The sequence below is a fragment of the Lissotriton vulgaris genome, chromosome 8, assembly GCF_964263255.1.
Source record: "Lissotriton vulgaris chromosome 8, aLisVul1.2, whole genome shotgun sequence".
Classification (NCBI taxonomy): Eukaryota; Metazoa; Chordata; class Amphibia; order Caudata; family Salamandridae; genus Lissotriton; species Lissotriton vulgaris.
Genome location: NC_141696.1, coordinates 490051386 through 490075004, shown reverse-complemented (window position 1 = coordinate 490075004; position 23619 = coordinate 490051386). Strand labels below are relative to the sequence as shown.

General features: G+C 45.6%; 1 protein-coding gene across 3 annotated transcripts in view; it reads left to right on the top strand.

The window, feature by feature from the left end:
* The first annotated feature begins 16754 nt into the window (after positions 1-16754).
* PCID2 (PCI domain containing 2) overlaps positions 16755-23619 on the top strand; it is a 321918-nt gene continuing 315053 nt past the window's right edge. Inside the window, exon 1 of one of the 3 annotated variants that reach the window (XM_086934305.1) lies at positions 16755-17261. The gene's annotated coding sequence lies outside the window, so the exon portion shown is untranslated. Of the gene's footprint in view, positions 17266-23619 lie in introns of all 3 variants that reach the window. The other 2 variants (XM_086934306.1, XM_086934304.1) reach the window with 2 other exon arrangements.

The window sequence follows — 23619 nt, the reverse complement described above, 5'->3', positions numbered from 1 at the left end:
GTTCTGGTTAATAAACTTGGTGGTGTTATTCGGCGGCACAAGGCCAGAATGAAAGGGAGTTTTGGATTGGGCGACTGATATGATACATACTCGCTGATTAGCTGTTTAGCATTTCCGGCCGAACGGAACGCGTTGAAGCTTACGGGGAAGCGGTTCGAAGTATATTGCTATACTGACTGTTCAGGAAGATAGTGATGCTTTGAGTACATATTATGCGTCATAATTTGAGGGGCATTTGAACATCTAAGTATAACCAGAGGTTCATTTAGGATGCGTTGTCACCAATATAGACGAGAATACATGGGCGGACCATAGAGGGAACGCTGTTTTCGGAAGACATGCGTAGTACCAGCGCTGTTATATATATATTTTTGGGATAGCGGACGGAAGAGGAAACAAGTGGGCCCTTAATTGAGGCTGTGAAGTGATTGGAGGATCAGGGGTAATTGGAGATAGTACAAGTGTTTTTGGTTAGAAGGGAATTTAAAAGGCAGCGTTGCGGTCTTTTCCACGCATTTCGGATTTATCGTGCCGGAAGCGAGGCACATGGTGATATTCTGATTGATAAAGGTAAGAGGGAGGGTTGGGCCTGGAATACCAAGTCATAGATCTTGAAGAATAGGCTGCGGTAGTTCTAATCACGTGACAATACTTTTTGTTATTTGGTTGCAGTTGATATATGGAATTATAATAACGATTGGCGGATTTGTGGGATAGTATTATTCAGATATTTACAGCAAGAAGCGCTCAGAGATTTGGAGCAGTAATAATATATGGAACCGGCTGGGGATTTTTGTTTTCTACAGAATAGGTGCGCTGATGGGGATCCAGGTGGATACTCATGAGGGGGTGTGTGGCTGCAGTAAATTTCGTTGCAAACCAAGTAATATTCACTCTTTATGCATACAGTTTGAAATGAGTGACTGAGGAAAAAGGGTAGCTGATTTGGGCGTTATGTAGGATTCTTTGGACCAGGGACACGGTTCAGGTGTTGGAAGGATGACGACCGAAAACTGAGGTGAACTAAGGGTTAGGCAGTTCTTTACAAGTAGATCATCAGTAGAGCAGACATGTATAGATGTTGGTCTGTTAAGTGAATTCATGAAACGCGAAATTTACAGTGCTTTGTTTCTTGACAGAAAGATTTTACACTGGGGACCTATTGATTGCCAATAATAATAAGGCTTCGAGGCGAGATATGGATCTGCGGATTCTCATTATTTGGAGGTGAGGGTCTCCATCTGTGTGGGTTTCTTTTTCACATGGGTTCCAGCTGGTTGTATACATAACAATCATTAAGAATTAGGCTTCACATGTTTTTCAGTGTTTTGATCTTTTTTAGGGAGACTAGGACTTAAGGGTTAAGTAAAACGAAGATTAATTGTTAGGAATCCAACCTCTGTTTTAATTTTTGTTTTCATGCGAGTTTTGTTTCTCCACTTGATGAATGTAATTCTGTTAAATTGATTAAGTTTATGAAATAGGATGCTTAGATTCTTCAATAGGCAGAGTAGACACTTTATACCATCCGATCTTGATATGGTATAAATTATTTCACTGGAATATAATCTTGTAGATGTGGATGCTTGGATTATGATTAAATATTTTTTGTTTTACAGCCCTGATGATGTCCCGGATGGGGACGAAACGCGGCGGCTGTTAATTGTACTAATTTTGTGTGAGTTGGCTGATATTGATGAAGTAACTGAATAAAAAAAAGTACTACACTTCATTCTACTGGAGGATTTTTCTTTGAGACTTTTTTATCATTTGGAAATGTGACGAAATTAACCTGTTTAAATACTAAAACGCTCCTTCTGTAATTGTGTGAACTTTACATTACTCTCTTGGTCTCTATAGAACGCTTTAACAAACTAAGACAGAGGCAATGAACTTTATAATCTTCCTACCTGCTTGAAACACTTTACATCACTCCCTTGGTCTCAGTTGAATGCTTTTGACACACTTGCTTTTATATTGGGACAATTTAAATGTATGAAAAGTATCACAAGATCAATTGAGGATGAACTTATAGGCAAGGAAACTAAGAAGTATTTTAGAAGACTTTCGTATCGAGGAGGCAAGCTGTCATGGAACTTTGGGAACAGGTGGGGTGGAGGGAGGTAACAAATTCTAGTTTTGTTTTGTTCTCTTTTATGCTCCTGTTACTGTAATGATTTTAATTAATCGAACGGATAATAACATTTCCCCCACTTCTGCAATAGAGAATTCCAACCCTCTCAACAGACCAGTGTAGCTTCTTTCATGTATACCCACTGACGTTTATCTGTAATTCGGGAGACAGTATTTTCAATGAGCCAAGTGATAGACCACACAGTATGATGACATTTGGGTATCTCCCACTGGTCATTGCTGCATGTAATTTGGAGGATTTCAATTGCAGACATTTCCCATTCCAGACAAATTCTTTAGTTTTGTAATATGTTCTAGCAGTGTGCAGGCACTTTCAGCAACAACATCCCAAAGGCATAGTTGAACTTTGCAGATCTAGTTATTTTTTAACCATTTTGGGTCTTCTCCACATTGATAGCAGTAGTTTTGACCACCTAGAGAAATCAGCTACGTTTTTTCACTAGTAATTTAGAACACATTCTCATGTCCAATAAGTTTCAGACCAGGGTTTACAAAAACACCCAGATATTTCAGGTTCTTTAGGACCAATTTCAAGGGGTAGCCTGTGATGCTGCAGCACCATAAACAGAACATGAGAAGGATCAGGTATGTGCCCCAGGCAAAACATATTTTTGGGGGCCCTATACAGAACTACTTTGAAGTTTATTGCCCTTTTCCTGCTAATTCAAGTCTGCATGATGGCAAACAATTCTAAATTATTTGCTAATATTTAACAGGGTCACGAAAAAACAGTTGAAATGTGTCTTGCCTGGGTAACCAAAAATCCTTAAGCAGACACTACATGCACGTAGTCAGATGAAGAGGCAGGCTGAGAGGTTCAGATAGCAAAGTAGAATAGACAGAGATCAAATAAAGCAAATATTCACTTTCCCATGGGCCCTGTTGGAAGGTGGGGGCCCAGGACAAATGCCCACTTGCCCATGCCTTAAATAGTCCCTGCCTATAGGAAGTGTTGTGCATTTGGAAGAAATTGTTTAGCTTCCCGAGAACTCAAAATCAACTAGAGTAATGTAACCATATATTGTATTCTATTTTTATATAGTGTCACTATGCATTTTTATTTACTCTAAATGTATCTCATTTTATTATTGCTGATATATCTGTCCTAACTGTAACTTCCGAGTGGCGACCACCACAAATTATTTTTAAAAAATTGATTGGAGAAAAAAAATCTGTTGACGCAGCGTTTTGGTGGCACTTGCAATGGTTCACCCCACCTTCTTCAGGATACAATATTAGTGCCAGAAGTGAGATCACATCACTCCCGATCATCCAGCTAGTAGCTACCTCTTTGTAAGAGCAAGATGATTGCTCTACACTGTATTGTTATTCATTCTTTTTTATTTGACTACCTCAATGCTCTATTGTATGTTTTCCTTTTGGTGTTCACATAACCTGTAAAACACTCCGATACCTTCGGTTCTAGCCAGCGATATATAAAACTCAAAATAATAAGGAGGAGGACTGAAGAGAATGTTCAGATTGCCAACGTCCCGGATTCAGGCTTGACCCTCATGACTTTAAAAGCCAAAAATAACTTTTGCTGGCCTAAAATTGCAGCACTGAACTATGCGTCAATGGGGAAAATAAATGCCCCTGAGATATTTTCCAAAATCTCTTTCTTTCCTGCTTTCAAATTTTGGCGTTGTCATATAGTGTGTGTTGAACACACAAAATATTTTTTTTTATTACTAGCATTCATGAAATTGGGAAATATTTCTCCTATACGAAATAACTAGTTCAATATAAAATGCAGTTTCTAAAACACTATGCAAAAGCCTTCATGGAAGAGTTAAATGTGGTACATGTGGTCTCAGCACTCTAGCCGCGCCAGCTTGCGTGTGACGCAACACGCACCGGACAAGAGCGAGCGTCAGTGCGCATGCACGAACGGCGGTTCGCACTTCTCAGAGCAAGTCGGAGCGCGATTTCAGTAAGACGCCCGGCGCTCTTCCTACAGTGATTAGTACTAATAAATATATCCTGCCACCCACATCCTGCATCCCGAGTGGTTATTGGGGGAAAGCCTGGGACTCCACAGTGGCGACGAGGATGGGATCTTTCCCCACAAAAGAAAAAAAAGAACAACAGTGGAGAGAAAGAAGGACCCAGGACACACCAACCAATAACACCCACCTGCAGAAGAAGGAGTGAGGCGCAAAACCGCCGCAGGACGCACAGGAAGAGCGCGGCAGAGGCGCAGAGACCCAGACAAGCACACCACGTGTCCAGGAGTCAAGTGACGCAGCAACCTGCACAGAAGCACAGTAGGAGTACGCAAGTGTCCCCACCAAGGCCCTGGCGGAAAAGGGTGACCACGAGGAAGGGGGAAGAGGAGAACCAAGCCCCAACACGTCACAAGCAGAGAGCGCCGGCGCACCGGGCAGCCCCAGGAATCGGGGAAGGAACGACAGCGCGCCCGGCAGCCCCAGGAATCAGGAGGGTGAGCCAGAAAGACAGGCCAGAATGAGTAACCAAGCACCCTCACTCACAGCACCTATCCCGTTTCTACCCAAGCCAGGTGAACCCCAGATGAAATGGGGGGACTGGAGGGAATACTTCAAAAAACTACCTAGAAGCCCTAGAAGACGAATCCAGTGACAAATTCACCCCCGCAAGAAGGAAGCGAATACTACTGCACAACCTGGGCCCGGAATGTATAAGGGTGTTCACGAACATAGCGACGATGCCTCGACAAGCAGCCGATGCAGACGTCTTCAAACAAGCGCCTCGACAAGCAGCCGATGCAGACGTCTTCAAACAAGCTCTAGAAGATCTAGATGCCCACTACCGCCCAGCGGTATGTGTCTCCATTGATCGGTTCAACTTTCAACAGAGGAAACAAGGGGAAGGAGAAATCGGTTGACGACTAAGTAGCAGCCCTGAGGAGGCTAGCAGTCACGTGGAAGTACGGAGCGCTGGAAGAAGACTTTATCAAAGACCAGATTTTAATGCACACCACCAACAAGAACGTACAAGACAAGCTGTGGGCTCACGGTGAAGCAACGCTAAAGGAAGTAATTGCGATGGTGAAGAAGGCCGAACTTTCTAAGCGATGTGCTGAAGCCGCAAAAAAAGAGTGCGCAAAGAATCATGGTCAACAAAGTAGATGACGCGGAACCATCGGGAAGACACAAGATGGCGCCCGGAGACAGCAGAGGAACCAGCAAATGGGCCGGAAGACCCGGACAAGCAGGGAAACAGTCCTCGTACACCAAGTCCACGTGCTACAGATGTGAGAGCGCGAGCCACGCAGCCCAAGACAAACGCTGCCCGGCTTTTCGCGCAAAGTGCATGTTCTGTGGCCTCATAGGCCACTACGAGAAAGTGTGTTGAAGGAAAGAGAAGAGATCAGTAGTAAAATACATAGCGCATCCGCAACCTGAAGAAGGAGCTGACGAGGAATCAGATGAACAACAGAGTGCTGTGTATTGAGGAGCAAGTGCTAGGCATTGACACCAAGCGCTCAGACAAACCGCGAGCAGACATGCTAATAGGGGGAGTCAAAATCAGAATTGCGATTGACTCGGGATCCCCGTACACAATAGGGCAGAGGTCAGTATGGGAAGAGGAATTCAAACCCAGCCTGGGTCCCAAACTAGAACCACCTGACATAAGACCAGTGTCATACACGAGCAACCCCATCCCTATGGTAGGGTACCGAAACCTGAAGTTCAAATTCAGAGGGAGGACAGCAACATGCAAGTTGTATGTGGCAGAGAAAGGCCCCTCAGTTCTAGGATGGAGAGACCAAGGAGACCTCTGAATCAAACTGGACCCAGGGGGCAAGGAACAAGTACTGCTGACGGACATAGAAAGCTGGCCAGACCTGGAGAGAGAGTGAGAAAAGACTTTCCCAAGGTCTTCGGAGGCAAGGTGGGGAAACTGGAGAAGTTCATGCACAAGATCATTCTCAAAGAAGATTCACAGCCAGTGTCCCACAAAGTTCGAAATGTGCCCATAGCGGTGAGGGAAGCGGTGTAACGAGAACTGCGCCTGCTGGAAGAACAAGGGATCATAGAGCCCATAGATAGCTCGGAGTGGTTGGCCCCCTTGGAGGTCGCCAGGAAACCCAATGGCAAAGTGTGCCCATGTGTGGACCTGCGCGAGTTGAACAAATGCTTGGTAGTAGAGAAGTTTCCGCTCCCCAGAATCGAAGAAATGCTGGCAAAAACAAGAGGTGTGAAATGGTTCTCCACAGTAGATCTCACGTCTGCATACCATCAAATTGACCTACACCCGTCGAGCAGGAAACTGACGTCCTTCATCACACCATATGGATGCCACCAGTTCCGCAGGATGCCCTTCGGGCTAGCGTCCGCCGCAGCGGTGTTCCAAAAACTCATGCACCGCCTGTTCAAAGACGTCGAAGGCATCCAGTACTTTCAGGATGACATCCTAATAATGGGGAAGGACCGTAAGGACCACGACAACAAATTGAACAAGGTGCTAGGCGTACTGCAGGAGAAAGGACTGACGGCGGAGTGGGAGAAGTGCAGATTTGGGATGACATCCGTCACCTATCTGGGACACAAGATAAGTGGACAGGGTATCACTCCCAAGAGGGAGAACGTGAAAGCAATCTGCGAGGCCAGAGCCCCATCCAGCAAGGACGAGGTGCGGTCATTCCTTGGAATGGCCGAGTACTATAGCAAATTTGTCCAACACTTTGCCACGAAAACGCACAAGTTGAGGCAAATCATAAGAGACAAAACAACGTTCCAGTGGGACGACGAGGCTCAGAAAGCGTTTGAGGAACTGAAAGGGAACATCAGCCAGGCCGTGCCCTTACACTGACATGATCCCGCAGGAAGTACTATTCTCACCACTGATGCCAGTGAAAAAGGTTTGGGTGCAGTCCTTGCACAAGAGAGAGATGACAACACCGTGGAAACACTCAGCTTTGCGTCCAGAGCGCTGTCGCACACCGAACAGAAGTTCAGTGTGATTGAGAAAGAGATGCTGGCTTTCACGTGGGCCATGGGGAAGTTCCGGCAGTTCCTTTGGGGTACGAGGTTTCGCTTACAGACTGACCACAAGCTTTTAGTCAAAGTGCTTACCTCAAGTGGACATGCCACAGCCACCCCGCGGATAGCAAAGATGACTCTTAAACTCCTAGAATACACGTACGATGTGGAGTACATCCCGGGGACACGCAACAAAGTGGCGGACTACCTTAGCAGGGCCTCAGCCATGGAGGAAGCGCCCACGCCTGTAGCGGAGAATCAGGAAATGGTAGCAGTGATGGAAGACATGGAAAGAGCCATCAGCTTACAAGAGTGGGAGCAAGCATACGAGGAAGATGAGAACTTGGAAGAGGTTAAGAAGAACCTCGTAAAAGGATGGTCAGAGAAGAAAAGATTAAAAGAGGTGCCTAGGAAACTGTATGAGGTGCGGGAAGAATTATCCATGAGTGATTCAGGAACCTTCCTGTATAGAGGTGACAAGGTGGTGCCGCCAGAAAAGTTGGTCCCGACCCTGCTGAATCTACTGCATGAAGGTCTACTGCATCGTGAAGACCAAGTCTAGGGTGAAACAGATGTACTGGTGGCCAGGAATGGACATCCAGATTGAGAGACATGTTAGGGACTGCGACCAATGCCAGGGGTCAGACAAAGTACTCAAACCATTGAGACCTGCATTGGGGAGATTTGATCAACCCCGTAATCCCTGGGAGGACTTTGCGGTTGACATCCTAGGACAGATATTGGACGGCCAAGGGACAGCTAAATACTTGTGCGTTGTGGTTGACAAGTACTCCAAATGGCCGGAAGTGCATGTGCAGGAGGAGATGGACACGGAAGTGGTAATCAAATTTCTCACCTCAGTGTTCCTAAGGGAAGGCATCCCGAGGACAATATTGACAGACAATGGCCCGCATTTTACATCAGATAAGTGGCACCGATACACCGAGAGGAACGGGATCAAATCTAAACACACCTCAGTGTACCATCCAGCAAGTAATGGACAGGTGGAGAGATTTAACCGAGTCCTCATGGGGTCCATTCAAGCGGCCATCATGCAAGGCAAGGACTGGAAGGCAGAAATTCAAAGGATGATGTGGGCGTACAGGATCACCCCCACCTCGACAGGGTATAGTCCCTTCCAGATCCTAAGGGGTAGGCATCCGTTCACGAAAGATAATGTGGTATGGAGAGAAAAGACCGTCACCAGTAAATGGTCACCTGCCATGGTCCAACACAATTTGGAGAAGGCCCAGAAGGTGTACACAGAACATTACAATAAGAGGAGAAAGGTGAAGGAATCGGTTTTGGAGAAGAGGGAGTGGGTGAGAGTCAAGCAGGCAGTACTGAGGAAGAAGGGAGAGAACAAGTACAGCCCACCCCTACAAGTAGAAGAAGTGTACAGCAGAGCAGCACTTCTTAGCGATGGAAAAGTGTGGTCCCAGGATCGCATGGCGAAGATAAATAAAATCGTGCAATGGCCGGAGGAGAAAGGAAATAGCACTCCTGTTCAGAGACAGGAAAGAGAAGCAGAAGAAAGAGCATCAGACGGCGAAAGCCATGGAGAAGAAGATGCGTGCATAGAGAGTGAAGAGCTAGTTAGGCCGAGAGTGAGGGAGACATCAGCGAACGAAGAAGCGATGCCCAGGAGAAATGAACATGGTCAGGGGAGAGAAAAGGTGGGAAGCCCAGTGACCGAGGGTGTCCACGAAGCCTCCACTCCGGTAAGGCGCACGCGTACTGGAAGAGTGATAGTCAGACCTGCACACCTTAGAGACTTTGAGTGAGGGAACATTGGACATTGAACTGTAACATTTCCATTGTGTAAAAGGAGGAGATATGTGGTGTCAGCGCTATAGCCACGTCAGCGTGCGTGTGACACAACACGCACCCGGCGAGAGCGCGCGTCAGTGCGCATGCACGAACGGCGCTTCGCGCTTCTCAGAGCGAGTCGGAGCGCGATTGCAGTAAGACGCCCGGCGCTCTTCCTACAGTGATTAGTACTAATAAATATATCCTGCCACCCACATCCTGCATCCCGAGTGGTTATTGGGGGAAAGCCTGGGACTCCACAGTGCATACATCCTGTGAGATGCAATCACTGACGAGAAGCAATACAGAATGCTGCTACTGTTAAATAAACAAACTGTCAGCTAAAATATGACATTCTTTGCTTCCATTTCTTTCCACAATCGCTCTTTTTTTATACGAAAGCACATGACACACTATTTGAAGAAAAGCGGTATATTGCTCAGCTCTGGTTCCTGTGATGTACTTGTCTTTTGCCAGCAGGTGAATGGCTCTCCCCCATAGTCAGACCTCAGCTGCCTCCTTGCAGGGAGCTTAACGGACGGAGCTTCCAAAGATTCAATGTGCAACGTTAACCGAGACGTTATTCCGACCGTCTGCGCATGCGTACGATGACACGCATGCGCACTCGTAAGGGACACAAACAGATGGGGAAATTAAAACGATGGAATAGCGGCTAGCGTGTTGTTGGGGCAGTTATTCCGGCGCAAGGGATGATCTCTTCCGGTACAACAAGGTTTCTTTGGATCAAATTCTTCTTCTTTTTGGTGAGGATTATGTTTGTTTTTTAACCAACTCCAAGGCATTTCTAGGGAGTTACACCCACCTTAAAACCTCTTAGACTTTGAATTATTCTGAAACCAGCCTGGTGGTGACTCCACATCGTGTGGGCATGTTGTTAATCCAGAAGAAACCAGGCAGAAATTAACTGATGTTTTTAGATCTTCTGTTGGTAGATGAGGGGCAAAAATCACGTGCAGCATATTCCTCCTGTTTGTGGCGCTTTAGCATGGAGACTAGGCTAAATTTGCTTCCGGAGAAGGTTCAGCGCTGTTTATGAATATTTAAATAGGCGAGTTTCAATGTTATTTTAGATGGAAGTCGGTTAATGCAGTTTCGTATTGGTAGTTATGGGATATTCTCTAGTAACCAGGTTGGCAGAAAATTCCATTCCGCATCTAAAACGTTTGTTGCCAGGCACGTGCTTCCCATTAGTTCGTATCAATTTGAAGAAAAAACCTGGATTACTATAAATGTAAAATAAAATCCCAGGAGCGGAGCCCCATGTCAAAAAGGAAGATCATCCTGGAGTCATTCTGGACTCATCTGATGATTACAGTCAGGCTATTCCTGCAATTATCTGGGGGAAGTCATCCCAAGACATCCTGAAGTATGCCTGTAGGACGAAAAATGTAAATGTGATGACGAACCTAGACTCATCACAAAAACTACAGTAGGACGGTGTTCTGATAACTTCTACTGGCAGGGAGTGATTTCCTTTTACAACTCCACGAATACTAATTGACAACTTCGGGATGAGTGCGAATTACTCCAGGATGGGTTCTAGCTAATTTAAGGATGACTGTCAATTATTCCAGGATGATCCTATAACCACTCCAGGATGGAAGTGGATTACTCTGGAATGATCCCATGACAGCTTCAGGATGGCTATTGATTACATCAGAATGGCCCCATTATATTTTCAGAAAGAGTGTTGATTACTCTAGGACATGGGTACTCACAAACTTTCTCTCGGGGGCCAAATTTACAGTGTGGTTTGTTTCCGAGGTCCACACCGGTGGGGGCGGGGTCAGTGGAGGAGGGGGCGGGGCTAGATCAACAAAAAAAACTATGACCATGAGGTTGATCACAGGTCCCTGCAGCGGATGCCTTCTTCGACTGCGCCACCACACCCGGCATACACACATCTATCTCCCTCCCTCTCGCTCCCTCTCTCTCCCTCGCTCCCTCTTTCCCTCCATCCCTCGCTACCTCTCTCTCTCTCCCTCCCTCCATCCCTCCCTGCCTGTCTCTCTCACTCCCTCTCTCTCCCTCTCTCACTCTCTCCCTCTCTCTCACTCCCTCACTTCCTCTCTCTCTCACTTCTTCACTCCCTCTCCCTCCCACACTTCCTCGCTCCCTCTTTCTCTCCATCCCTCGCTACCTCGCTCTCTCCCTCCCTCGCTGCCTCTCTCCCTCCCTTGATCCCTCTCTGTCTGTCTCTCTCACTCTCTCTCCCTCTCACACTCCCTCTCTCTCTCACTTCCTCTCTCTCACTTCTTCACTCCCACTTCTTCACTCCCACTCCCTCTCTCTCTCTCTCACTTCTTCACTCCCACACTCCCTCGCCCACACTCCCTCCGTCACCCTCACTCCCTCCGTCACCCTCACTCCCTCCGTCCCCTTCACTCCCTCCGTCCCCCTCACTCCCTCCGTCACCCTCACTCCCTCTGTTGCCCTCACTCCCTCCGTCATCCTCACTCCCTCCATCGTCCTCTGTCGCCGCCCTCCCTCTGTCTCCCTTTCTCTGTGTCCCTCTCCCTCCCTTTCCCTCTCCCCTCTCTCCCTCCCTTTCCTTCTCTCCCTCTGTCTCCCTCTCATTCCATCCCTCCCTCTGTCTATGTCCCTCGACCTCCCTCTGTCACCTCACCCTGCCTGTGTGTCAGCCCTGGGTGAGACAGCTTCCTGACACACACAGCCACACCCAAGCACTTCACAGGTCGTTAAAGGCCATTTGAATGCTAATGAGGCTTTGTTGTATTCCACCTCATCTTAGGCCCCTGCAGCTCCACTCTGGCTAAGTGAGAATCGCCCGACCCTGGCCCCCACAGAGCAGCAGAGACTCTCAGAGTCGCGCTGCAGCAGACAATCTTTAAAAGAAAAAAAAATACATTGGTGGGATGTCTGCAAGGTCCGCGGGCCACCAGGGAAGGCTTGCTGGGCCGTACTATGAGTACCCATGCTCTAAGGTGACGGGGTGAAAGGGAGGCATGTTTTTGTCCTTGATATTTGGATTTAAGCGGGGACTCCAAGACAAGTTCATTTTCACGGTCTGATGCGTCATTTTTAGTTGTGGATTTTTGATGGACACTAGCCATCCCTGCTAAAAGGGCCAGGTTTTCAAGTTTCTGCAAACTCATCGTCGAACTTGCATCACCAGGCTGAGAAGTTGTGCTTTCAGCATGAGCTTTGTTACCAACTCTTATATAATCCAGTCCACTCTGCTTGGCTTTTTTGTCCTTGCATCTTTTCTCTGCAATTTCTTCCTCTTGTAGTGCGCGTAACCCCCTCTTAACCCCTTCTATGCTCATGACGGAGCCGCTCCGTCACGAGCCGCGGTTAAGCTGTGCTCACGACGGAGCGGATCCGTCATGGCCCGCTCGGCGCGCCTGCGCGGCGCGAATTCCGCGCCTGCGCTGGACGTTCCATTGAGCGGGCGGGACATTGACGGAACCGCTCCATCATGAGCACAGCTCAACCGCGGCTCGTGACGGAGCAGCTCCGTCACGAGCGCCGCTCGGCCCCCCGCCCCTTAGCGCTGCGGCGGAATTCCCGCCGCAGCGAAGGGGTTAAGTCTACCAGCTCTTCCCCAGTTGCCACAGTCCATTAACATCTGCTTTTCCTCCAGTGCCCTTTGAAGTAAAACCTGTTTTAGACCCTCTGTTGTGGCAGAATAGCTTGCAATTAGCTCTTGAAAAATATCCTGAATCATTAGACACCGTTTCTTCACTAAAAAAAAGCAAGAGAAAAAAAATATATATTTACATATAAACTTCAAAACAGATAAAAACACATTGACCACTTGCGATATATATTCACGCTCTAGCCATAATATTTAAATAAAGAGGTATTGATAATAAAGGACAAATGTACAATCTATCTATAACCAAGTAAGTTTTCCTTAATAGACAGTACACATTGTAAGCCTGAACTTGAACCTCCTGAAAAAAGTAGCCTAAATAAAATAGTTTATCCAAAAATGGCTGCCTTATAGTAGTGCCACAAGCCAAATGTTTCAGTCCTTTTCATAAGTGTTACATTTTTCTCTGGGGAGCAATCCAAGGCATATGTGGGGACATGTATGTTCATTTTTACTGTCCATTATTGGATTAATTAATCACAAATTTAGGTTTTTACTGAAACAGGTTGATAATTTGTACTGTTATCCTGCAGTTGCAAACTTATCATAAAGGTTTACTTATTGTGCTTACCAGATGATGGGAACAGAATCATAGCTTTAAAATGTCTCTCTTCGGTGATTGGCCGACCAGCTTCATCTAGATTTTCGACCAGCCATTTACAAAGAAGTTTCCCCGGGATTATCCAAAAGCAGGAAGTCACCATCTTTTCGAACACACACAGAATGATCGCAAGTGAAAAACAGGACGTTGAATGAAACCATGATTATGTCCTGCTAGATATAACAAGCATTGGAAATGCAATAGGTCTCGCATTAGAAAAGTTGGAGCTATTGGTTTTGTAAATGACAATTTTTTTTAATGTGTTGGTCTTGAAAATAGCCAAATTAATAGCTTTGTCATTTACAATGCCAATACTTTAAACTTTTTCAAATGTGACACCTATAGCATTTGTAAAGCAACATGTTTTGTATGTACGTGACTTAGATGTATTCATCTAATAAAAGAACGAGTCTGTTCAAATTCAGCTATGTGCTTGCTATAACGAGTAAAATAATGGGTGTAAAGAAATAGGGGCATTGCCGCTCAAATTACAGTTGGTGCAGAGACCCTGGTAAATGCATGAACAAAATGCAATAGTTCTCACATTTTAACAAGCGAATCCGTCGAATTTCTGTTTTAGTGCAAGAGAAGTGCTGGAAAAAAGATCAGAGGAACACACAACATGCTGTTATGGTTAGTTTTGCAGGTTTGCATCCAGCCTGTTGGTAGGTCGCTGTGCAAATCCATGCAAAATTGATTGTTTCTGTTAAAATCAACGCTGGATGTTTGAAGGACTGTATGTATGTATCATACGAGCTTGTTTCTAAAATCGCCAGATTTTAAAGACCTTATTTCGGACAGTCTGAGAAGGGGGGGGGGGGGGGGGGGAGGAGAAATGCGACACGGCGGGCAGGGGAGGGGGCGGAGCGGGTAAAAAAAAAAAACAAGACGGAGGGAAGGCAGAGAAGGGGAGGGGGGAGGAGAAATGCGACACGGCGGGCAGGGGAGGGGGCGGAGCGGGGAGAGGGTGTGAAAGCAGTAGGGGCCTGGAGTGCGGTTGAGGGAACAGAAGGCGATTCGAAATGCGACACAGCAGGCAGGAGAGGGGGCGGAGCGGGGGTGTGGGAGGAGTGCGCCTGAGGGAAAAGACATGCAAGGCAGGCGGCTGGGGGCATGTGCACGCGCTTTTAAGCTCAATGCGCATGCGCATTGAGCTTGAATTTCACGGGCACTGCAAGGAATCGCCACGATTCCTTGCAAGTTGGTTAAAGTCTGTTTAAGCCCCCATAGTCTCGCAAGCTCGATGCGCATGCGCATCGACAGGCGAGACCTAAAAATCAGGAATTAGTTTGTGTGTGGTTCAAGTTTCAGAGGTAAAATACAAAGCATATCAAACTGATTAACAGATTTAATTGGAGAAAAGAACCCCAAAAAGTACACTGACCTGGTGCAATTTCTATCTAATATGCCTAGATGTTGGACTACAAAGAAGTGTTTGGGCATGCACTGAAGGCCATTGAGGAAATTACCTAATAATCAACTTTATTTTTGGAGAGCCAGAGTGTATGATTAGGTCTTGCTGCTCAGGGCAAATAGTAATAGCAAAGTAGAGGCATTGTGAGAGAAATAGAAGAACTATCAATAAGTGAACTTTCACACGGGGTTTGTGACAGGAAAGTTACCTATCCCCACAGATGCATAGGGAGTCAGATGCCTGCTACCCTCTGCCCACCGGCACCCCACCATGAAAGGACAAGCGTTAAAAATGCAATAGGTTTCACCTTTTATTAAGCTAAAGGTATTAGCTTTGCTAGTAGTGTTGTACGTTAATTGTGCAATATGTAATGGCTTTATAAATGAAACAAAAAGACATTACAATGGCAAATACATAAAGCAAAAGCATTGGCATAGCCAATAGGTCTCCCCTCTGGGACCTTATAAGTGTTTTGCCAGAGGTATTTGGAAGTTTGGTAAGAGATGCAATTTAACATAAAGGGATCCCATACCTCGTTGACCCATGCAGTACCCGCAGTTCAAACGAGAAGAGGGCATGGGGAAACCTCTTATAAGATCTCAATCAATGGGGAAGGCACACGTTACTGCAACTTGTGTGTGATTTCACTGTATAAATATTTAACACATGATCCGAGGCAGTTGAATGCTAGAAGCGAGAGAGAAAAGGAGAGAGAAGGAGAGAGAGAAGGAGAGAGAGAAGGAGAGAGAGAAGGAGAGAGAGAAAAGCATTGGGCCAGGATGCTTGGTTGGAAATGCTGCCTGCGCAACTCCCGTCGAGACCCCAGCTCGAGGTAATACATAATCCTCCATTAAGGCAGGTAGATGATTTACCGCGTCTCAGCCGCTGTGTAAACACCGCCACCAGGACACGCAGGCTCCTGGGGCCGAGTGCCGCTTGGCCATGATTGAAACCCAATGGGCTGGAATTAATAGGAAATATTAATGTGATTTATCTTAGTGCTCGATCCCTCTGCCTCAATACTTTAGCAGTAGGTCAGGTTGTAACTGGATAATATATGGCTGGGATAGATAGTGGCAGATGTAACAAGACCGGCTTCATTTTTACAGAGATCTTAGCGGTCAAGGTAAATTAGCACAAACAGGGAATACGTAATTGGCCCTGTCTCAATAATATATACAAACGAGTTAAAAACATTGCATGAACGAAACCAGAATGATAGCCAGTTTTGCGAAAGTAGATATTGCAAGATGTTGGAATGCGTCTGACTACGTTTCCTAAATAGGGGGTAAACCTCAATCGCCACAGGCAACCAGCCCTTTCAATTACACAAATAGCAAACAAAATAAGGAACCAGCATTACAACAGCTATGTTATTTGAAGCATTTATCCTTATGCTTTGAAACGCATCCATGAAAACTGCCAGTGTTTTGGAAGATGTGCGGCTCTGCACACAATACAACTTGGGGAACGTGACCAGGATTCAACAATAGAGCACACATTCATTTAGTAATGAAAGCTCACTACAAGTTGCAAGGACACAAGTAATGCTCAACAATATACAGTATTCACATAAATGCGTTTAGCCTTCTTTGATTGACAACTTTTCAGTAGATCGAAAACTGTTCCATTTGGTCGAGAATCTAGAATACACGCAGGTGCACTTGGAACCAACACGGGACCTACAATATTCGGGCAGTGATTTATTTTTCCTTACGTTGAAGAACTTGCTGTAAAACACATTTTTTAGGCTTTTTGTAATTTTCCACAACTTACACAGGCACGCACTACGTCACACATACTCAAAAATACACATGCTCAAACACAAAAGGTGCATATTAAACAAGCAGGCAGGCTGATACAGACAAACATCAAACACACTGTAGTGAAACTGAAATGAAGAAACTCCAGAAGAAAGGAATGAATTTATGAAACTTTATTTGTATGGTAAAAGAGCCTGTGCACGGAGTGGTGGCTACACATAGTCAGGGTGAAAATGCCGGATACCGTCTCTGACGTCATTCTTATACCTGCTTGACATTCTAGATGTGCGCGTGCCTAGCAACCAATAAGAAAGTAGTGAGACTTTAAACAACCAGAACCACAACACACACATAATGCACACACATTGCAACACAGGTATTCATTATAACACGCACAAAGCACACACATGCAGGGAGCTGCGTCTGAATTTGGCCCCTTAAAGAAAACTCGTGCTTTCCGAAAAATGAGGAAGCTGGTCTGGGACGGAAATTGAGCAGCTGGGACCGAGAGCGGAGGATCGATGCTGCTCTTTTTAAAGAAAGGCAGCGCTATGCATGGGGCTCTGACCCAGGATGGGCGCGTGCAGATATAGCGTGGAGCTTGCCCCGATGGACTAACATCTACCCCTTGGTAGCAGCTGAAGCACTTAACTGAGTATACGCTGGAATCGATGAAGGAAGTGGAGTTGGAAAAATAAAGAGACCGATGCCAATCCATCTGTCCCTTTTCCATTGCACTCACGGCGGTCTTCGATCTTGCCGCAGAACAATGACGTCACTTCCGGCGCTCCCGGATGTGCGTAGGCTTTTGCAAGAGGAATCCTCCGGCTTCAGGTATATGCAAAAGTGAGAGAGCTGCTCTCTATTGAGGACCTGCGGTTCGAGTCCCAGCCAGCCGGCAGACTGTTGGTATACAGTAGGTGATTTTTTGGCATTGTGTTCGAGGAAGCTGTGCTTTTTAAAAATGTATTTTAGTATTGTGATGGAGTGAATTCGGCAGTCACCATGACGACAAAACTTGTTTTCCTTTGCAAGACCTATCCTCGGGCCATGAGAAGGTCTGTCCGCAGTTGTTTAATGAGTCTAACAATTGGATTCCACTAAACTATGAGGCAGATTTACAAGAACCTTGCGCCACTTTTGCCATGTTAAAAGTGATGCAAAAGTGGCGCAAGGGGCTTGTAAATCTGCCCCTATGTGTTTATGGAAATACTCTATGAAGGAAGTGCAGCCTGGGGGTATAGAAAGTATCATTTGCAATCACAGCAGCGCCTCCTGGCGTTCTGCATTCATAAACAGTTTGGGGGGGTTTGTAGGGCTTTTGGATTTTAGGGCGTACATGGTCATTTTAGGGTTGAGGGTGGGTTTGTGTTTTGGGGGGCCAGGTGTAATTTAAAGGTTTAGAGCATGTTTGGGTTTGGGGTGCGAGGGTTAATTTTAGGGTTTAGGGTGTGTTTGTGTGTTAGGGTACAATGGTTAATATTAGGGTTTAGGGTGTGTTTGTGTTTGGTGTGCAAGGGTTAATTTGGGGCTTCAGGGTGTGTTTGGGTTTTGGGGTGCCAGGGTTAATTTTAGGGTGGGTTTGGGGGTTCAGGGTGTGTTTGGGTTTTGGGGTGCCAGGGTTAATTTTAGGGTTTAGGGTGGGTTTGGGGTGCAAGGGTTAATTTGGGGGTCCAGGGTGTGTTTGGGTTTTGGGGTGCCAGGGTTAATTTTATATTGGGGATCAGGGTGTGTTTGGGTTTTGGGGTGCAAGGGTTAATTTGGGGGTTCAGGGTGTGTTTGGGTTTTGGGGTGCAGAGGTGTGGAATTTATTACAATATCTACTTGTCCATGGGGCAGGTTGCTTCATAAATCTACTTGTCCTGTAATAAAATCCACTTGTCCCTTTGGTGCCATGTAGTGCTTCCACAAATTATGGCAGCAATCTCATTATATAAGAGCTCTTATATAGCCTCTCTGATTATGCCAGGGCATATCCCATAGTAGCGTTTGAATACTAGTAATCATTTTATCTTGCCACGTTTCCGCAGCTCCACATACTGGGACTGAAGATGGTGGTAAGCAGTAGTTCCAGGCTTGGAATGCCCAATTGAGTCTGCAAACCTACTAACTTGCATGTTTTAGGGTTTTCAACAAATCTTCTCTAATCTTTCCCATCCTGAGAAATGTTGGAAATTTACTCCTGAGAGTGGCATACGTAAACCTTCTTTCAGAGTTGGGAAAAAAGTAGTTGGCAGGAAAATGAACTTTCAAACATCCAGGTTTTCACATGAGCAAATGTACACATGCATATTTGCTCATGCTAAAATGCAGTTCACAAATATTTTGTAGAAGTACAATTTCTTGCCCTGCTAATGTAAATTCTTTTGAATTCACGAAAGCCATATACCAAAGGTGCACTTTTGAGAATTTAATATTTGGGCCCCTAATTTGGTCTGGCGTTAACCATGACCTTTTGTGTTCATTAAAATTCTCTCTCTCTGAATCGGCTGGCTTCACTGTGTGTGACAGCATTTTGCTCTTTCACAAGGAGCATATCGGTACACAAAGTAGTTTTGTTCAGTACCATTAACTAATGTGGCAATGTGTGCTCTTTGAGACCAAAAACAATTTTTGCGTTTGCCAATGTTTGTTATAATGGTGAGGGCTCGGCAGCTCTCACATCAATAAGGTTTTACAAAAGCCATGCCAAAACAAGTCACACATTACCAAAACTAAAAAGCTGCCCACCAATGTCAGACCTACTGGCTTTGCCAAGGCTTGTTTATTTTTGTTTCCCATAATCTTATTGAAACTGATTACACAAATTTTACAATATGAATATTTTTGGGAAATACTAGCATGCATCAACACATTTTACTAAATGATGCTGCAAAGAAATAGTACCTGAAATTTTACAGTAGTTTAGCAAAATGTTATTTCCCTACTTTAATTTTTTAAGAATAATTTATATTAAAAGCAAAGAAACATTAATCTTGATTTCAAGCTTCTGCAAATATATGCATCTAATCGGAGAGCATTATGTGAGCATCATGCATAGCCTCATGTTGCTAAACTTTGAAACCGTGTGTACACATTTTCATACTGGAACCACTGTCAGTAGTGCAATCATAACATAATTTACTTAGAGCGCTCTCCCTAATAATAAAGGCTTTCAATTAAGGAACCATGAATACAAGTTTGAACAGCATTAACACATGCACGCAAATATTAACTAAACGACAGGCAGTACCCTTCCCTGATCCTTAATGTGGTACTGCAAACTGGCAGCCAAAGGGTTTGTGCTGCAGGAGGTTGGGCCTACTTGTCCCAAGGACAAAATACACTTTAACCTCATGCGTGCTAGTGGAATTCCGCTACGGCGCTGAGATTTTTAAAAACGCATGTTACGTGACGAGCTGGGCTCGTCATCAGCGTGCGAGGAGGCTACGCCATGACAAGCCCAGCTCGTCATCAGCGTGGAAGGGGTTAAATCTTGTTGCCCTTGACCCCAAACAATATGTCCTGGGCGTCGGGCTATAGGAATTCCACATCCCTGGGGGTGCCAGGGTTAATTTTAGGGTTTAGGGTGTGTTTGGGTTTTGGGGTGCAAGGGTTAATTTGGGGGTTCAGGGTGTGTCTGGGTTTTGGGGTGCCAGGTTTAATTTTAGGGTTTAGGGTGTGTTTGGGTGCAAGGGTTAATTTGGGGGTTCAGGGTGTGTTTGGGTTTTGGGGTGCGAGGGTTAATTTGGGGGTTCAGGGTGTGTTTGGGTTTTGGGGTGCCATGGTTAATTTTAGGGGTTAGGGTGTGTTTGGGGTGCAAGGGTTAATTTGGGGGTTCAGAGTGTGTTTGGGTTTTGGGGTGCAAGGGCTAATTTTAGGGTTTAGGGTGTGTTTGTGTTTTGGGGTGCCAGGGTTAATTTTAGGGTTTAGGGTGTGTTTGGGTTTTGGCATGCAAGGGTTAATTTGGGGGTTCAGGGTGTGGGTGCCAGGGTTAATTGTAGGGTTTAGGGTGAGTTTGGGTTTTGGGGTGCAAGGGTTAATATTGGGGTTCAGGGTGTGTTTGGGTTTTGGGGTGTAAGGGTTAATTAGGGGGTTCAGGGTGTATTTGGGTTTTGGGGTGCCAGGTTTAATTTTAGGGTTTAGGGTGTATTTGGGTTTTGGGGTGCAAGGGTTAATATTGGGGTTCAGGGTGTTTGGGTTTTGGGGTGCAATGGTTAATTTGGGGGTTCAGGGTGTGTTTGGGTTTTGGGGTGCCAGGGTTAATTTTAGGGTTCAGGGTGAGTTTGGGTTTTGGGGTGATAGGGTTAATATTGGGGTTCAGGGTGTGTTTGGGTTTTGGAGTGCCAGGGTTAATTTTAGGGTTCAGGGTGTGTTTGGGTTTTGTGGTGCCAGGGTTAATTTTAGGGTTTATGGTGAGTTTGGGTTTTGGGGTGATAGGGTTAATTTGGGGGTTCAGGGTGTGTTTGGGTTTTGGGGTGCCAGGGTTAATTTTAGGGTTTAGGGTGTGTTTGGGTTTTGGGGTGCAAGGGTTAATATTGGGGTTCAGGGTGTGTTTGGGTTTTGGGGTGCAAGGGTTAATTTGGGGGTTCAGGGTGTGTTTGGGTTTTGGGGCTCCCAGCTGCAGGAGGTCAGACGTTTATCTGCAATTCATTGTGCAATTATCCAACAGTTTGCATTTTTCTGGAAAACTGAAACCAAAGTGGTGGACGTGCTCTTTAAATAGATAAGCAATTCCTGTTAAAATCACCAGACGCAAAAACATCTTATTGAAAACACAATAGTACCTTTGAAGTATTCAGATGCTTATTTTCAAAGCACCCCAAAGTCACCAGGAACAATGTCATCTTGTAAAGTTATCGGAGAGTCATTTACAAGTCATCCTCAGATCATCAGGAATAATGACACCTTCTGAAGTCAGCAGATACTAATTTCCAAGTCATCCTTAAATCATCACGAATAATGACACCTACTAAAGTCATCAGATACTCATTTTCAAGTCCTCCTCAAATCATCAGGCTGAGCTTCTGCAGCTTGCTGATGACTTCAAGAGCTTGATGATGCCTTTTGTAACCCTTCAGGCCTTAGGTTTTGTGCCGTTGGTCACCGTTTTTTCAGTTTTTAGTATTAGAAGGCTCGCTTTCTGGGGGAATCTGGTGGCCCTACAAGCTGTCTGAAGCTGTTGACTGTTCAATGCTAACATGACTTCCGCCCGACATGTTCTGATTTTGAAATAAACGAAATATATGAAATAGATAGTAAGGTCTCAGGTTAATCAGGGATGGGCAAATGAACAAAATGTGAATTAAAGTTTCTTCTGAACGACCGCAGAGTCTGTAGAGTGATGTCGGCCAAGTTTGCTTCCATGCAGGGATCTGGTCTTTTTAAATGTAAGTTCCCAGCCGTATTCGTAGAAGCATTTGTTGTATGGATGCTGTTATGTGGTTGACTAAGTATGGTTGCGGGGCACATCTCTCGTACGTGACCAGTACCATCCAGCCATGATTTTGCTTTGCAAGTGCGGCTTTATCTGCAATCCAGGATTTATGTTTTGCCGCGCTGTTGACTTCTTTTTTAAAGGCCGCAAAGGTGTAATTGATGTTCCATGCCTCTTGCATGTTGAGATTTATCAATGCTTCTTCAAATGCTGTTTTCCATGCATTTTTTGCTTTTGTTTGATTGTTTATTTCGGTCCAACAGAGACCCATCAGCGTGTCCTCTTGTGCTGCTCTTAATTTCCAGCAAATTTTTAGTGTAGCAGCTTGACTGACTGGGTGCTGATTTAATAACCCAAATTCAAGACGTACTTGCGCTTGTGATGCAAACTTCGGAATCTGAAGATGTATTTGAACAGTTCTGACTGTTGTAGGTTCAGGAAGTTTGCATCTTTGCCTCTGAATAAATCAGAACTGTACGTAAGGGATGGTAGAAACTTTGCCGCGATCACCTTCAACAGGTATAAATTGGATGGACATTTCAATTTTGTTTTTAATAAGTTTAGAGGGAACCGTAGTTTGTTGGCCTGAGCTTTTCTATGCAGTCGGTGGTCTTTTAATGTCCATCTTGAATCGACCAGTACACCCAGGTACTTTACTTATAAGAGGGGCTTTGCTCTATGATGTTTCCTGCAGTGTGCCATTTGAATGTTTGCCTCCCTGGCCGTGATGCAAAACCGACGACTTTCGTTTTTTGTAATTAAATTGCAACCCATGCATACTGATGTATTCGTGCAACCTTGTGATGGAACGTTGTAGACCCAAAGGGGTCTGCCTGCAAAGAACGATATCATCGGCGTACTGCATACTCCTTATTTTGTAATGAGCTAACTTTGGGGGGGTCACTTTGTATCTCTGACCGAGGGAGTGAATAGTATATGCTGAAAATTAAGGTGTACTCGCTGAGGAGTCAATTGCCAGTCAATACTATGTGCATAGAGCTTGTGGCGATAGGCTCACGGTCTGCACTCCTTCACCTGAAACGCACTGAATTTACATTCTTCAATGTATATGCAGTCACAGACAACAATCTGTGCATCAACCTCTACACATCTGAGTTTATTGACGAATGTGCACCCATGCTCCTGGCATCGCGGCATGTGAGAATACCATGAAACCTGCAGTGCACCCACCCACTCAATATCTTATGAACATGCACCTGAAATTCTGACATCACCTGTACCACAATACACACGCATGGTTATCTAAATGTGCACTCACATACCTCTGAGCCAGCGTTCCCACAAGTCGCCACCAAACCACTAGCACGCAACCTCAGGGCATTGAGTTTGGGCAAGACAGCCTCAGACTGCGGTACACTCTGAAGGTCAAAGCCCCCAGGCTGCAGCCTCGAGCCAGAGCAGAATTAAGCTGGCAGTAAGTAACCAGCAGCTGAAACACGCTGCCGCAAAAATGTAAATTTGCAGATGATTGGCACTTGGCTGACACGGTCTCAAATGTGACACTTGCGAGGCCAGACATTCTGTTTATGGGCTGTCGGCGCTTCCTCAGACTCCTGGCCTCAATGTCTCACTGCACTCCGTCAGCAAACATGCACTGACTCAGCAGACGCAGCAGCTGCGATACAGTGGGCACCAGCGGCCGCCACGTGTGCTTAATGGCTGAGGCTGGGTTTTGCGATCACTGGGTGTCCATTGGATTGGTTTAAATTTACCACCACGGGCCGGTGCGAACAACACTGCCCATGATTGCAGATGAATGCCTGGCTGTGAGCCAGGAGCATTGACTGCTGAGAGGGCGGCCCGCAACCCGTAATTATTGGCAGCAGTGAGTGTGTGT